The following is a 13444-nucleotide window of genomic DNA, read 5'->3' as shown; positions in this document are numbered from 1 at the left end:
TCCACAAACAATTCTCAGCCCTGTGCTTGGGAGCACGGGCCTGATGGAGTGGGCATTTCCCAGGGCCCTGGTCTATTGTGAACTGTGTGCTGAGGGGAACTTGGCTAAGCCGAGGCTATGTGGCCAGAGCAGCAAGAAGGCTTGGGAGTTGAGGTTCTGGGGATGGTCTCTAGGTTCTGAGAATGATGGTGATGTGACCATGATGACAATGATGATGATGGGTAAAACATAATTTGGGTTTATCATATGCCAAATTCTGAGCCATGCACTATTCATGCATTACCTCATTTAACCCTGACAACTGTTTTCTGGGGATAAAGAAACTGAGGTCCAGAGATGCTGAATAACTTTCCTGAGTTCATACATCTACCAAATGGAAGAGATGAGACTTGAATCTCAGGATGTTGGATTCTAGAGTTTCTTATCTTGTTTGGGGCAGGAAATCAGTTACAAAAGCAAATCATAAAGCCTTCAAGGATTAGCTCCAGAAGCATTCCCTGTAGGAGGATGGAGCACCCACCTTTTACCTCTGTCTCATATTCCCCTTGGGATCCTTTCACTTGTTTTTTTCTGCCACCCCATGCTGGTTAGCACCAAAGCCACTGTCTGCAACTTAAAAAAATTAGATGATGCAGAACAGAATACAAGAAACATTGAATCAGCCAAGTTTTCACAGAGCTGTACTGTTTTCCTATCTTAGCAGACATAGTTCTTTATTCCTAGGGAGCAAGGGGGTGTCAAGAGGCAGGGCTCCAGGACCCCACCCCACTTAAATGAGAGAGGTTTTACAGTGGGGTGGAGATCTTAGCTCTGGAGCCAGGCATTCCTGGGCTACAAACCTGACTCCAGGACTTCCTGATTCTCTGATCCTGAACAGAGAACCTCAATCTTCCATGGTGTTCTCATATGTAAAACAGGAATTCTGGTAATCCTTGCTTTGCTGGGTTATTAGAGGATTAACTGGGACAATGTGCATGAAGCGCTTTGCGGGGTGTCTGGCATAAATACGTGCTTGATAAATGGAGTCTGTTATCTGTTTGTGCAACAAATATTAGCGTCTATTTTATATGTCAGGCTTCAGCCTGAGATTTCATTTTGACCATCTTCTTTTAAGCTCCTCGGTAGGTGTTCTGGTTTTCCTCATAGAGATCTTACACTTAGCTTATAAAGATTATTACTGGCTTTTGAAGTTTTGAGTTGTTATTTAAAATTGGAGCTTTTCTGCTATAGCTCCTTTAAAGCTTTTTCAATTTTGAAATGTTTCAAATATACTGAAAAACTTTAAAAATCAGCATTTTAGCCCCAACTAAATTGGTTCACTCCAGTCTTTTCTCCATGAAGAGCACCTCTCCTAGGCAAAAGGACCCCTCTGTCAAACCAAGGGAGTCATTCTCTCCCTGCAACTGATTGAAGGGCAGTCCCTGCCACTTCCTTGTCTGGAGGACATAGGTGCCCCCCCTTCACTGTGCTGAGCTGGCTGTTACATTTGTCACCCTAAAGTTCTTATCCTCCAATGAAGACCCTACCCTACACACACAAACACAGGCACCCACCACAAGTACACAAACTGGTAATATACTGATTACTGTCTTGTATGCTTCCTTTTCAAAAATAGAAATAAATGTATTGAGAGCAATAAATATCAATACTGAATAGTTTTCCATTTTACGATACAGCAGTATTTAGATAAAGATATACTAACCATTTAAAGTTGTTTCTGATTAGTTTGCATTGACAACTTCACGGTTATTATGAACATGGTTGATGACATCTTTGAGTTATTTTCTTATTATTTGAAGATATATTCATATTATAAGTCAAAAATGTTTCCACATTTTAATAGTTTTTAATACTGAAAAACTGTCCTTCAAATAAGTTGATCTCACATTTCACTGGAATTGATTAATCTCTAACCTTTGAATACTTAATATTTTGTAATACCCTATATGGGAAAAGAATCTGATGTGTATAAATGTATACATATATTATTAAATCACTTCGCTGTACACCTGAAACTAACAGAACATTGTAAATCAACTATTCTTCAATAAAAAATAAATTAATTAAAAAAATAAAATACACAAAAAAATAAAGTTAATAGATCATTGCTATTTCAGTGATCTATTTCTGGGCTATTTCTGCTTTATTCAGTGAATAAATATTTTTTAAGTGGTTTTTGTCAAAGTAATACACATAGGTCAAGAAGTCAAACAGTATTCGACTACAAATGAGGCTTCTAAGAAAAGAAGCATTTCTTTGTTCTCCCTCTCTGCAATTTAGTGGCTTTTTCCCCCAGAAGTTTCAACTATATTAGTTGTTTCTCTTGGTATTTACTACAATCATATTTCTTGGCTCCTTATGATAAATGATTTGACTTGGACTTCCTATTATGATAGATGTGGATTTAGCTCTGTAACACCTTCCTTTTCACACCTTTGTAGTAAAAAGTTATTAAATTTCTATAAAGTTTTATAAAAAATCTAATCTTTGCAAAGTTATTTAAATCTTTTTGGTTTCTCATAAGATTGCATTTCTTTTTCTTAGTGACAATGAATTTTTTTTTCTACATTTGTTATTTGCATTTTTCTTGAAAGCACTGCTGTGTCTTGTCCCTTTTGTATGGCAGTATTTATCTTTTTCTCATTGTTATAAGGCCTGTTTATAATATAAAGAATAAAAACTCATTGCTGTCTTATTTCACAAATACTTTTTCTCAGTTTGTCACTTTTTAATTTTGTTTTAAAATTTTATTTAAAAATATTTTTGGATGTGAACTTAAAAATTTTTACTTTTTTTTTTTTTTTTTTTGCGGTACGCAGGCCTTTCACTGTTGTGGCCTCTCCTGTTGCAGAGCATAGGCTCACGGACGCGCAGGCTCAGCAGCCATGGCTCACTGGCCCAGCCACCCCGCGGCATGTGGGATCTTCCCAGACCGGGGCACGAACCTGCATCCCCTGTATCAGCAGGTGGACTCTCAACCACTGCACAACCAGGGAAGCCCAAAAATTTTACTTATTTTAATCCCTGTTGAGATGTTACTAGCTCATCATTGTTCTGAAGTAAAGTTTTCTATTGTGTTAATTCACTTTATGTATTTTCTTATTGATGAATATTGATGAATATACAATATTTCATTATTACAGTGTTTCATTCTTCAATGTAACTTCTGGTACACTGCTATGAGAGTTTCTGTAGATATATGCCTATACAGGGAATTGCTGGATTAGTTTGCTAGGGCTGTCATAAGTGAGTACTACACACTGGGTGGCTTAAACAACAGAAATTTATTGTCTCACAGTCCTAGAAGCTGGAATTCCAAAATTAAAGTGTTGGCAGAGTTGGTTCCTTCTGAGGGCTGTGAGGGAAGCATCTGTCCCAGGTCTTCTCCTTGGCTTGTAGATGGCTGTATTCTCATTGTGTCTCTTCACGTCATCTCCCTCTATTCATGTCTATATTTGTGTCTAAATTTCCCCAACAGACACCAGCCAAGTGACTAATGGGGAAATTAGACACCAGTCATATTGGATTAGGGCCAACCCTAAAGACCTCATTTTAACTTAACTAGTCACTTCTGCCATGACTTTATTTTCAAACAAGCTTGCATTCTGAGGTACTGGGCCTTAGGACATCTACATATGGATTTGGGGGGTGATTTAATAACAAGATTTATGTGTCAAGATGCCGCCAAATGGCCCTCCAAGTGGTACACCAACCTATAATCCCACCTGAAGTACATGAAACTTTGTCTATGTTTTACTTTTTTCCCAACAATAGTATTCTACTTTAGGATGTGTTTTTTATTTTTTATTTATTTTTTTTTTGTGGTACGCGGGCCTCTCACTGTTGTGGCCTCTCCCATTACGGAGCACAGGCTCCAGACGCGCAAGCTCAGCGGCCATGGCTCACGGGCCCAGCTGCTCCGCGGCATGTGGGATCTTCCCAGACCGGGACACGAATCCGTGTCCCCTGCATCGGCAGGCGGACTCTCAACCACTGTGCCACCAGGGAAGCCCCAGGATGTTTTAATAAATAAATAATATTTATTTAAGTAATAATATACAAATAGACTTTTAGGGTTTTTTCTGACTTTTGTTTTTGTTATTGTTGCTATTAAAAACTGCATTGCCATTCAAGTTTCATTTCAATCTCTTATTCCTGTCTACAGTAGTTGGGATATAAGTAAAACTGGTATAACAAAGACCTCCACATTCAGGGGCTCAAATAGCAAAGAAATTCATTCTTCTCTTGCATAATAACACAGAGGTAGGTGGGCAGACCAGGACGGGTAGGCAGCTCTGCTCCAGAAAGTAATCCAGGGATCCAAATTCCTTCTGCTTTGTTACCATGCCATCCACTGGGGTATGGTCTTAGTCCACCAGCTGACTCATCGACTTCAATTAAGTTTGCATTCTAGCCCACAAAAAACAGAGATGGGGCAGAAGTGGACTGCAAACAATGGCTTTCCTAAAACATATGACTAGAATAGACACTTTGCTTCCATTAACATCTGATTGGCCCAGATGTAGTCATCTAGACATACCTAGCTGCAAGGAAGCTAGAAAATGTAGCCCTTAGCAGCATAGCCAATTATATAGCTAAACTCCAGACATCCTATTATTATATGGAACAGGGGAAAAGGACACTAGGGGAAATTAATATTCTTTGCCTATTTTTCTATTAAGTTGTATGTCTTACAATTATTTTTAGGAGTTCTTTATATGATTTATATACTAATCTTCTGAAGGTTGTATACATACAAGTATCATTTCTCATTCCTATATCTCTATATAAATATAATATCTTTTAGTTATATTTATGGTATATTTCTCCATACAGAAATATTTTAATCAGTGAAATTTATCAAACTTTAAAAAATAGTTTCTGCTTATTGCATTTTAAGAAATTCTTTTCTATAACTATGTCAAAATTTTTTCTTCATTTTTCTAAATGTTTCACTATTTGCATTTAGTTCTTTAATTCACCTAGAATCTATTTTTGTGTATTATTTAAGGTAAGGATCCAATTTCTTTTTGTATGGATAACTAACTGGCCCAGCAATATTCATTGAAAAGAATATCTTTTCTCCAGTAACTCATAATGCTACATCTTTCATAGACAATGTTTACAGGAATTTGTGGGTGTCTGTTTATGGCTTGCTACTATAATCTATACAAATACTATGCTGTCTTAATTATGATAGCTTTATAATAAGCCTTGATATCTCTTTTGGGAAAATTCCCACACTTTCTTCTTCAAAAATGCCTGGATATTCTAGGCCTTTATTTTTTAATACTTTTAGGCTCTACTGGCATGTTATAGGAAAATATATATACACTGAGTGTTCTGTTTGGAATTTCATTGAAGTATCAATACATTAACTTGAGGGAAAATTTACATTTTTATGATATTGATTCTTCTTGCCCATAAAGACTGCATACCTCTCCATTTATCTGAGTTATTTTTCACGCCATCCAATAATGTTTTATATTTTCTTTAAGATTTTCATATCTTTTGTTAGATTTACTTCTGGCCAACTTATAATTTTGTTGCTATAATATTACATTTTATAGTATATGTTCTAATTTGTTGTTTCAAGTATATAGGGATATTGTTGATTGTTATATGTTCATCTTGTATCAAGTGATTTTGTTGAAAGCTTAGTTGTAATAGTTTGTTTGTAACCCTCTTCTGTTTTCTTCTTTTTTTTTTTTTAAACATCTTATTGGAGTGTAATTGCTTTACAATGGTGTGTTAGTTTCTGCTTTATAACAAAGTGAATCAGCTATACATATACATATATCCCCATATTTCCTCCCTCTTGTATCTCCCTCCCACCCTCCCTATCCCACCCCTCTAGGTGGTCACAAAGCACCAAGCTGATCTCCCTGTGCTATGCGGCTGCTTCCCACTATCTATCTATTTTACATTTCGTAGTATATATTAGTCCATGCCACTCTCTCACTTCGTCCCATTCTTCTTTTTTTAAATTTTATTGAAGTATAGTTGATTTACAATGTTGTGTTAATTTCTGCTGAACAGCAAAGTGACTCAGTTATAGGTATACATATTCTTTTCCATTATGGTTTATCACAGGATACTGAATATAGGTCCCTGTGCTATACAGTAGGACCTTGCTGTTTATCCATCCTATATATACTAGTTTGCATCTGCTAATCCCAAACTCCCAATCCTTCCGTCCCCCTTAGCAACCACAAATCTGTTCTCTATGTCTGTGAGTCTGTTTCTGTTTCGTAGATATGTTCATTTGTGTCGTATTTCAGATTCCACATACAAGTGATATCATATGGTATTTGTCTTTCCTTTTCTGACTTACTTTGCTTAGTATGATAATCTGTAGGGCCATCCATGTTGCTGCAAACGGCCTTAGTTCATTCTTTCTTATGGCTGAGTAATACCCCATTGTATATATATACACCACATTTTCTCTATCCATTCATCTGTTGATGGACATTTAGGTTGTTTCCATGTCTTGGCTATTGTAAATAGCACTGCTATGAACATAGGGGTGCATGTATCTTTTTGAATTATAGTTTTGTTTGGGTATGGGCCCAGGAGTGGGATTGCTGGATCATACGGCAATTCTATTTTTAGTTTTTTGAGTATCTCCATACTGTTTTCCATAGTGGCTGCCCCAATTTAAATTCCCACCAACAGTGTAGGAGGGTTCCCTTTTCTCCACACCCTCTCCAACATTTATTATTTGTAGACTTTTTAATGATGGCTATTCTGACTGGTGTGAGGTGGTATGTCATTGTAATTTTGATTTGCATTTCTCTAAAATTAGCAATGATGAGCATCTTTTCATGTGCCTATTGGCCATCTGTATGTCTTCTTTGGAGAAATGTCTTTAGATCTTCTGCCCATTTGTTTTCTATTTAATCTACAAATAACGGTAATTTGTCTCTTTCATTTCTTATATCTTTAATTTTTCCCCCTTGTCCTATTGCATTGGCTAGAAGACCCAGTACAATGAGGAATAGGAGAGGTAATAATAAGGCCTCCTTGTTTGTGCTTGACTTTACATGAATATGTCTAATGTTTCACCATCAAGTATAATATTTCTCCTTGGTTTTTGACAGGTTAAAGAAGTTCTCTTTAATTCATGGTTTGCTAAGGGTTTCATAGCATTAGTGGCTGTTAAATTTTATCATACATTTTCCTGAATTTAGGGAGGAAATTTGTCTTCATGAATTAGAAGAATATCAGTGTGTATAAAATAAGAGTTATTTGTTCCTTGTAAGTTTTGTAAAACTTTCCAGCCACACCATCTTATGTCCTTTTTGCCAAGGAAGTTTTTGTCTATTGATTTAGTTTTTTAAAGAGTTCATAGTGTATCCAGATTTTCTATTTGTTTGTCCATGTTCTTAATTTACATTTTCTAGAAAGTTGAGGACTTCATTTAAGTTTCTCTTAAGATTTTTAAAGTCTTTACTTTTTCCTGTAGTTATGGCCCCCTTTTCATTCCTACAGCTATTTAGTTGTCCATTACTTGTTTAAGCCTGTTTGAGTTGGGTTTTGTACAACCAGAAACTAAAGGCATTCTGAGTGACAGAAAGAAAGAAATAGGAAAACTTAACGTACACCGGTACGGCAGCAGTTGACTCAAAACTATTTTCCATCCACATGACTTTGTTCCTGCTGTCCTTTGCTTTTCATCTATTGTCCTTCAAGACTCATCTAAGCTGTTAAATCCTCCAAGAAGCCTTCCTTGACTGTCGCCACCCCTGGTGAGCATGGATGTTTTCTTATGCTTTTTTTCTCTATAAGAGCATTAATCAGTCTGAGTAAAAATTATCTGTTTCTCCCATTAAATTGAGTGCTCATCCAGAGCAAGGAAATCATATTCATCATTGCATCCCCAGAGGCAGGCAAGTGCCTTGCACATAACAAGCACTCAACAAATACTTTCTGAATCAAGCTGCAAAGAGAGCAGTGTGGCATACATCAGGAAGAGTAAACTGAGACCAGAGGTGCTCCAGAGGCAGCACTTTGCCCAGAACGCATCAGCCTCAAGCTATGAAAATACAGCAGCTACTCACCCACTTGGCCAGGCAGCTTTCCCTCTGCCTATCCTTTGGCTCTTACTCAGTGAGTATTAGGCTGAGGCTGGGGACATGGCAGAGTGCCTCATGGCAACAAGTCCTTGGCTGGCACAGCAAGGATGACCTCTTCTTACTCTAGTTTCTACCCCAACACACTCCCCTCCCCCTTCTCCTCTCTACTCCTACCCCTGCCAAGAGGCAGAGAAATAAGGGAAACAGTAGAGAAGGCTGGGCTTTGGAGCCAAATAGTCTTCAGTTTAAGCCGTGCTTTTATTCCTTCCAGGCCATGCAATCTGGGCAGTTTTCTTCTCCTCTCTGCACCTTGGTTTCTTCCTTTATAATAACAATACTCAGCTCCCAGATTTGTGAAATTCCTGCCACATACTGGATGCTCAACAACTTTACTATGCAACACTTCAAGCCCTTCTGATGTTCTAAACTACAAGTATTTCCCTCTCTGTTCCCCATGCTCAGCCCTAAGATGTGGACGTTTGAGTGCCCAGGAAGCTACATGCACCCATTCCTGCGTCTCCTGTAGTTGAATACAGTTCTGTATTCAGCAGTGGGATATAGGTCTCTGCTATTCAGGGCTTGTTATCCTTTCTGCTCTTTGCATATCCCTCTACAATCTTACCTGCCATTCTCATTCTCTCTCTCTCTCTCTTTATTTTCTTTTGACTAGGTAGAGGAGGCCCCTGGTTAGGAACATCCCAGAAGCAATTCCATGGTACCCTTAATCCTTTTGTTGTTTTCTAACCCTGAGAGGGCAAGAAAGCCAGGTGCTACCCTTGGTCTTCATTGGTAACTTGATTATAAGAATTAAAAGGCTTTGGTTACATTATTTATTTTGAAGCTATGTGCCTCTCATCCAGTAAGGATCCAAGAGAGCCTCGAATGCAGATGGTCTGTAGACACACTCTACCTCCTGGACAATCCCACATGAGATAATCTTTAGAACTCCTTGCCCATTTCCCTGGCACTTCCAGGACCCTCACAGGACTCTCAAGAAACTTTCACAACAACCTTGTGAAGTGAGAAGGACAGGTTCCTTTTATGCTTTGGGTGCTCTCCCAGGGCACTGGGATCTCAGGGGCTCAGTCAGGTAAGTGACGTGCCCAAGGTCACAGCCAGGCAGTTTAGTGGTACAGCAGAAACTAGAAAAGAGCCCTGCAGACATTTAGGCTGGGTTTTTTCCACTACACCATGCAGCATGAACAGCAGCATTTGGGCTGGCACTACACTGCACGGGCCTGCTTTCCAAAAACGGCCACAACATTCCATCCTTCTCCACATTCACGTCTCTTCTCCAATGTGCCCCACAGCAAGCAGTTAATTACCCTCCCCTTGCATCTGGGCTGCTCTTAGTGACTTGCTTATAACCAGGAGAAGGTGGCAGAGTAAAGCTGCATTACTCTTGAGGCTAGTCAGGGAAGGCCATGCAGTTTCTCCCTGGGTTCTCTTCATTCAATTGTTCTCCACATGCCCTCTTGGAATGTTCTCTCTCTGTATCCAGCTGCCACAATGTGAGAATCCCAACCCACATGGAGTGTGATACCAGTCAACAGTCCCGGCTGAGCATAGTTTTCAACTCTGACCAGCCACCAGACATGTGCATGAAGAAGCCTCCAGATAATTCCAACCCCCCAGTCATGTCGTTTTCCCAGCTGAGGCCCTAGACACTTTGGAGCAGAAAAAAGCCATTGCCACATTGGGAGACAACTCTCCATGGGTCTTTCACATTTCTGCATGTCTTGTAAGGAAAAGCACAGACTGTCTTTGTTCCAGACCATCTTTTACCAAAGAAGAAAGAGATTGTACCTCCCTCTGAATCAAAGGGCAGATTTACTTACAGCCTTGGAAAACACAGAGTGGCCTGTATTATAAAGGTAATGTCTTCCTCTGGAGTTTAATGCAGGCATGCTTACTTCCCATTGTAAAAGATTCAGCTTCCCTAAGCTTGAGGCTCCTCTCATATAATGTTACCCACTATGTGCACGTGTCACCTGCTCTTGTCGCATCACTCCATGGCAACTAGGTTTCAAGGACCTAACACATGAACATACTGTTATTGCTGTGAGCAATAAAGTTATTTGTCTCTGACCCAGGAGTCTCATGCGTTCTACCTGCATCGTAAAACTGTGGCAGGCTAGCTTGCTAGCTTGCAAGTAAGTAGGGTTCTTAGTATCCTAGCGTGCCCCTTGAATCCATGATCTCCAGAATCCATGAGCATAATAAAATGGTTTTCGTTTTACACCACTTAGTTTGAGGTGGCTTGTCATGCAGCAAGAGATAACCAGACAGATGCAAATGTAATCAAGATCTATTTCTTTCCTTCAGGGAGCTTACAGTCTAGGAGGAAGAATTAGACCAATGTATTGATATACAGAAACTATATGCAAGGCCACCACATACAGGGTCCCCTGGATGGTCCAGCGCAGGCACTCAGATGCTCCCTCCATGTCCATTTGTGTCCATTGATTCTTAATGGCAGCTGAGGAGACTTCAGGGAAAAATATCTTTGTGGTTTGACACATATAACATGTCTGCAAGGTGGCGATGGCCCTGGTGGAGGCTGAGAACATGGAACACAGCATGGAAGAAGTGACCCACCAGCTTGATGTGTTTGCATCTGGAGGAAGGGGTTGCATGCATGAATCCAAAGAGTTTTATCTCTAAATGCTATCATCCTTTGGTGCTCAAGAACTTTTGCTTCTGGGGCGCAGTTAACTAAGGTAACACAGAGACAGGGAGCATCGGTCCCACTTTACAGAAACACTGCTGACTGAGGTGAAAGGCCAAGAATGAGTACCCAGGGACTATAGCATTGGGGGCTCAGGATACCAGGGCTCAGTAAGAACATGATCTACAGAGTTGCCAGGACTGTGGCTACAGATGATACCAAAAGCATCAGCAGATTTCCAGCTCCACTGATGATGAACAGGCAGCAATAATGGCCAAGGAGGAGACGTACAGCATGGAGGAACAGCTTGCCAGACAATCAGTGCCTGAATCTGTAGCCTTGGTGGTCAGTGTAAGATCTTTGTCCCTTAATCAGTCAGAATAGGCTGGCCTATGTTTTAATCTCAAAGGACTGCAGTGGCTTAAAACAACACAAATGCTCTTGTGAGTCAGTACAGAACTAGGATTATGGGGGGCTTTGCTGTATTACAGTGGTCACTCAGGGACCCAGGCTGATGGAGGCTCCACCACCTTATCTCTCTGCTATCTCCACAAGAGGTCCCAGGATTCACTGCAGCAGTGGAAGACAGAGTGTGCACCAGCTCTTAAATGCTTCCACCAGGAACTGACACACACCATTTCCTCCCACACTTCATTGGCCAAAGCAAGGCAAATGGCCATGGCTTTTGTCAAAGTGTGAGGGGTGGAGTGTGGTCCTCCATGTGCCTGAAGGGAGAGGCAGGCTGGAGGTGTGGTCACAAACTGCTACCACAAGACTACTTGGATGCTTTGGAGCTTGGACCACTTTGCTGGGGATCCCTCTGGACTGGATAAAGATGATGTCCTCGCCATCTCCCTTTGCAAGATCAGCACGTAGATCACCTAAGCTGAGGACCACCAGGGCCAAAGAAGCCTCACCACCCGCCTAGGGCTCTTTAAGCTTCCGAGCTCCAGCATTCTGCCATGCTGTTTCAGTTTTGTGATGTAGGAGAAAGACCTGAGAAATGGGCAATGCAGCAGTTCCTGAAGTGCAATCATAAGCAAGGCATTTCCTGCTCTGTTCTCTTTCAATACTTCTGATTATGTCCAGGAGGAAAATTATGGACGGAGTCTAATAGGTCTCTAACATGTCTATAACACTCGTTAACCTTTCTTTTTAACAAGGAGCAATCAGGTCTATGCCTCAGACTCGGGTAATAATCTTTTCCTTATATTTATTTTTATCATTATCTTCTAGTTAAGAGATATTAGTTTTTGACCTACCTTCTGATATGTTTCCTTTTTAGACAGACTGATTTAAACTTCCAAAACAAAATGTTGGTTCACAAAATGTTCTAAGGACATAATAGTACTGATTGTATGAGAACTGGCCAAAAAGTTTGAAGGTGTTAAGAAAATGACTGAGGTTTGGCAAAGAGGAATCTAATAGCACTCTCTCATTTTCCCAGTAAGAAAACTATGACAGGGCAGGATTTCAGCTTAGGCAGTTTGGGTCCAGAATCTGTCTTCTACATGTTTAACTGTCACCTGCTACCTGTGCAACTTTAAGCACAAATCATGTGAAGTTTCTGGGCCTCAGTTTTATCACCTATAAAATGGGGATAATAATGGTGCTTATCTCATAAGGTTAATGTGAACACTAAATGAGTTAGAACATGCACAATAACTTGACCAATATCAGCATCAATAACTTGATATTGGTTATTACTGTTATCACTCTTGCCGTCACTCGTGCTCACCCAAGTCCAGATTTCCCCAGCTGTCTCCCTTCTGCAAATCTGATTTGTGACTGAAGTTCCCTGAAAGGAGGCATTTAAGTCTCAGTTTATTCTGTTTTTATTTACTGGAGACAAACATTTTCCTTGAAAATTAAGTAATTGAGTTAGTGATCACCAAACTAGGCCAAACTGAGTCTGGCCTTTCCCGCAATCAATTATTCCAACTGCAGTTGCTGTTTAAAAAGACAACTTAGCTGGTGCCCCTGCCCCTCCTCAGCCCCCCAATTCTCTCTATTCATTTCTTTGTTCAATAATCTATTTTACTGGGTCATGTTCGATGGGGGTGGCTGGCTGCCTGGCTGTGGCAGCTTCTTTCTATTAATCTGAGGGGTGGGGGAGCTCCAGGGGGAAGATGAAGTATAGGAGACGGATTGTTGGGTGTGATGTACCAGAACCCAGAGCAGCCCCTGCGGGCGCGCAGGCAGACACCCGAAGCTGGTGCTGAGCACGTCAATCATGAGGGATTGGCAACCCCGGAACAACAGCTCCCAGTTGGCTTCTGGCGCCAGCACCCTTTCCTCAGGACTCCAGGCTGAGATCAGACACAGTCCCCCAGAGGCCCAGGCTTCCCACTGTGTTTTCTGTGCCAAACTATGTAAAGGTTAAAGAGCCTGAGCTTCTGAGTCACCAAATGTGGTGTTGAAATCCTGCTCACCAGCTGTGTGATCCTTGGCAAATGATCAAATCTTTCTGAGTCTCAGTTTCTTCGCTTGTAAAATGGGATCCAATACATACCTTACAGTGTTGTTGTAAACATTAAATGAGATCAGGTATGTGATACAAAATAGGCCCTGATCCCATTTCATAATGTTTCCCATTGTGCAGAAGGCTACGATGTAGAAAACGGCAATAATTTAACGAAACAAATATCTATGCTTTCATCCATTTTTTTCTCTTGGTCAAACATACCTGCCCACATCAACT

This window comes from Neophocaena asiaeorientalis, unplaced genomic scaffold (assembly GCF_003031525.2).
Source record: "Neophocaena asiaeorientalis asiaeorientalis breed wild unplaced genomic scaffold, Neophocaena_asiaeorientalis_V1.1 scaffold164, whole genome shotgun sequence".
NCBI classification, from domain to species: domain Eukaryota; kingdom Metazoa; phylum Chordata; class Mammalia; order Artiodactyla; family Phocoenidae; genus Neophocaena; species Neophocaena asiaeorientalis.
The sequence above is the reverse complement of the archived record's forward strand: the minus strand, read 5'-3'. Positions refer to the sequence as shown.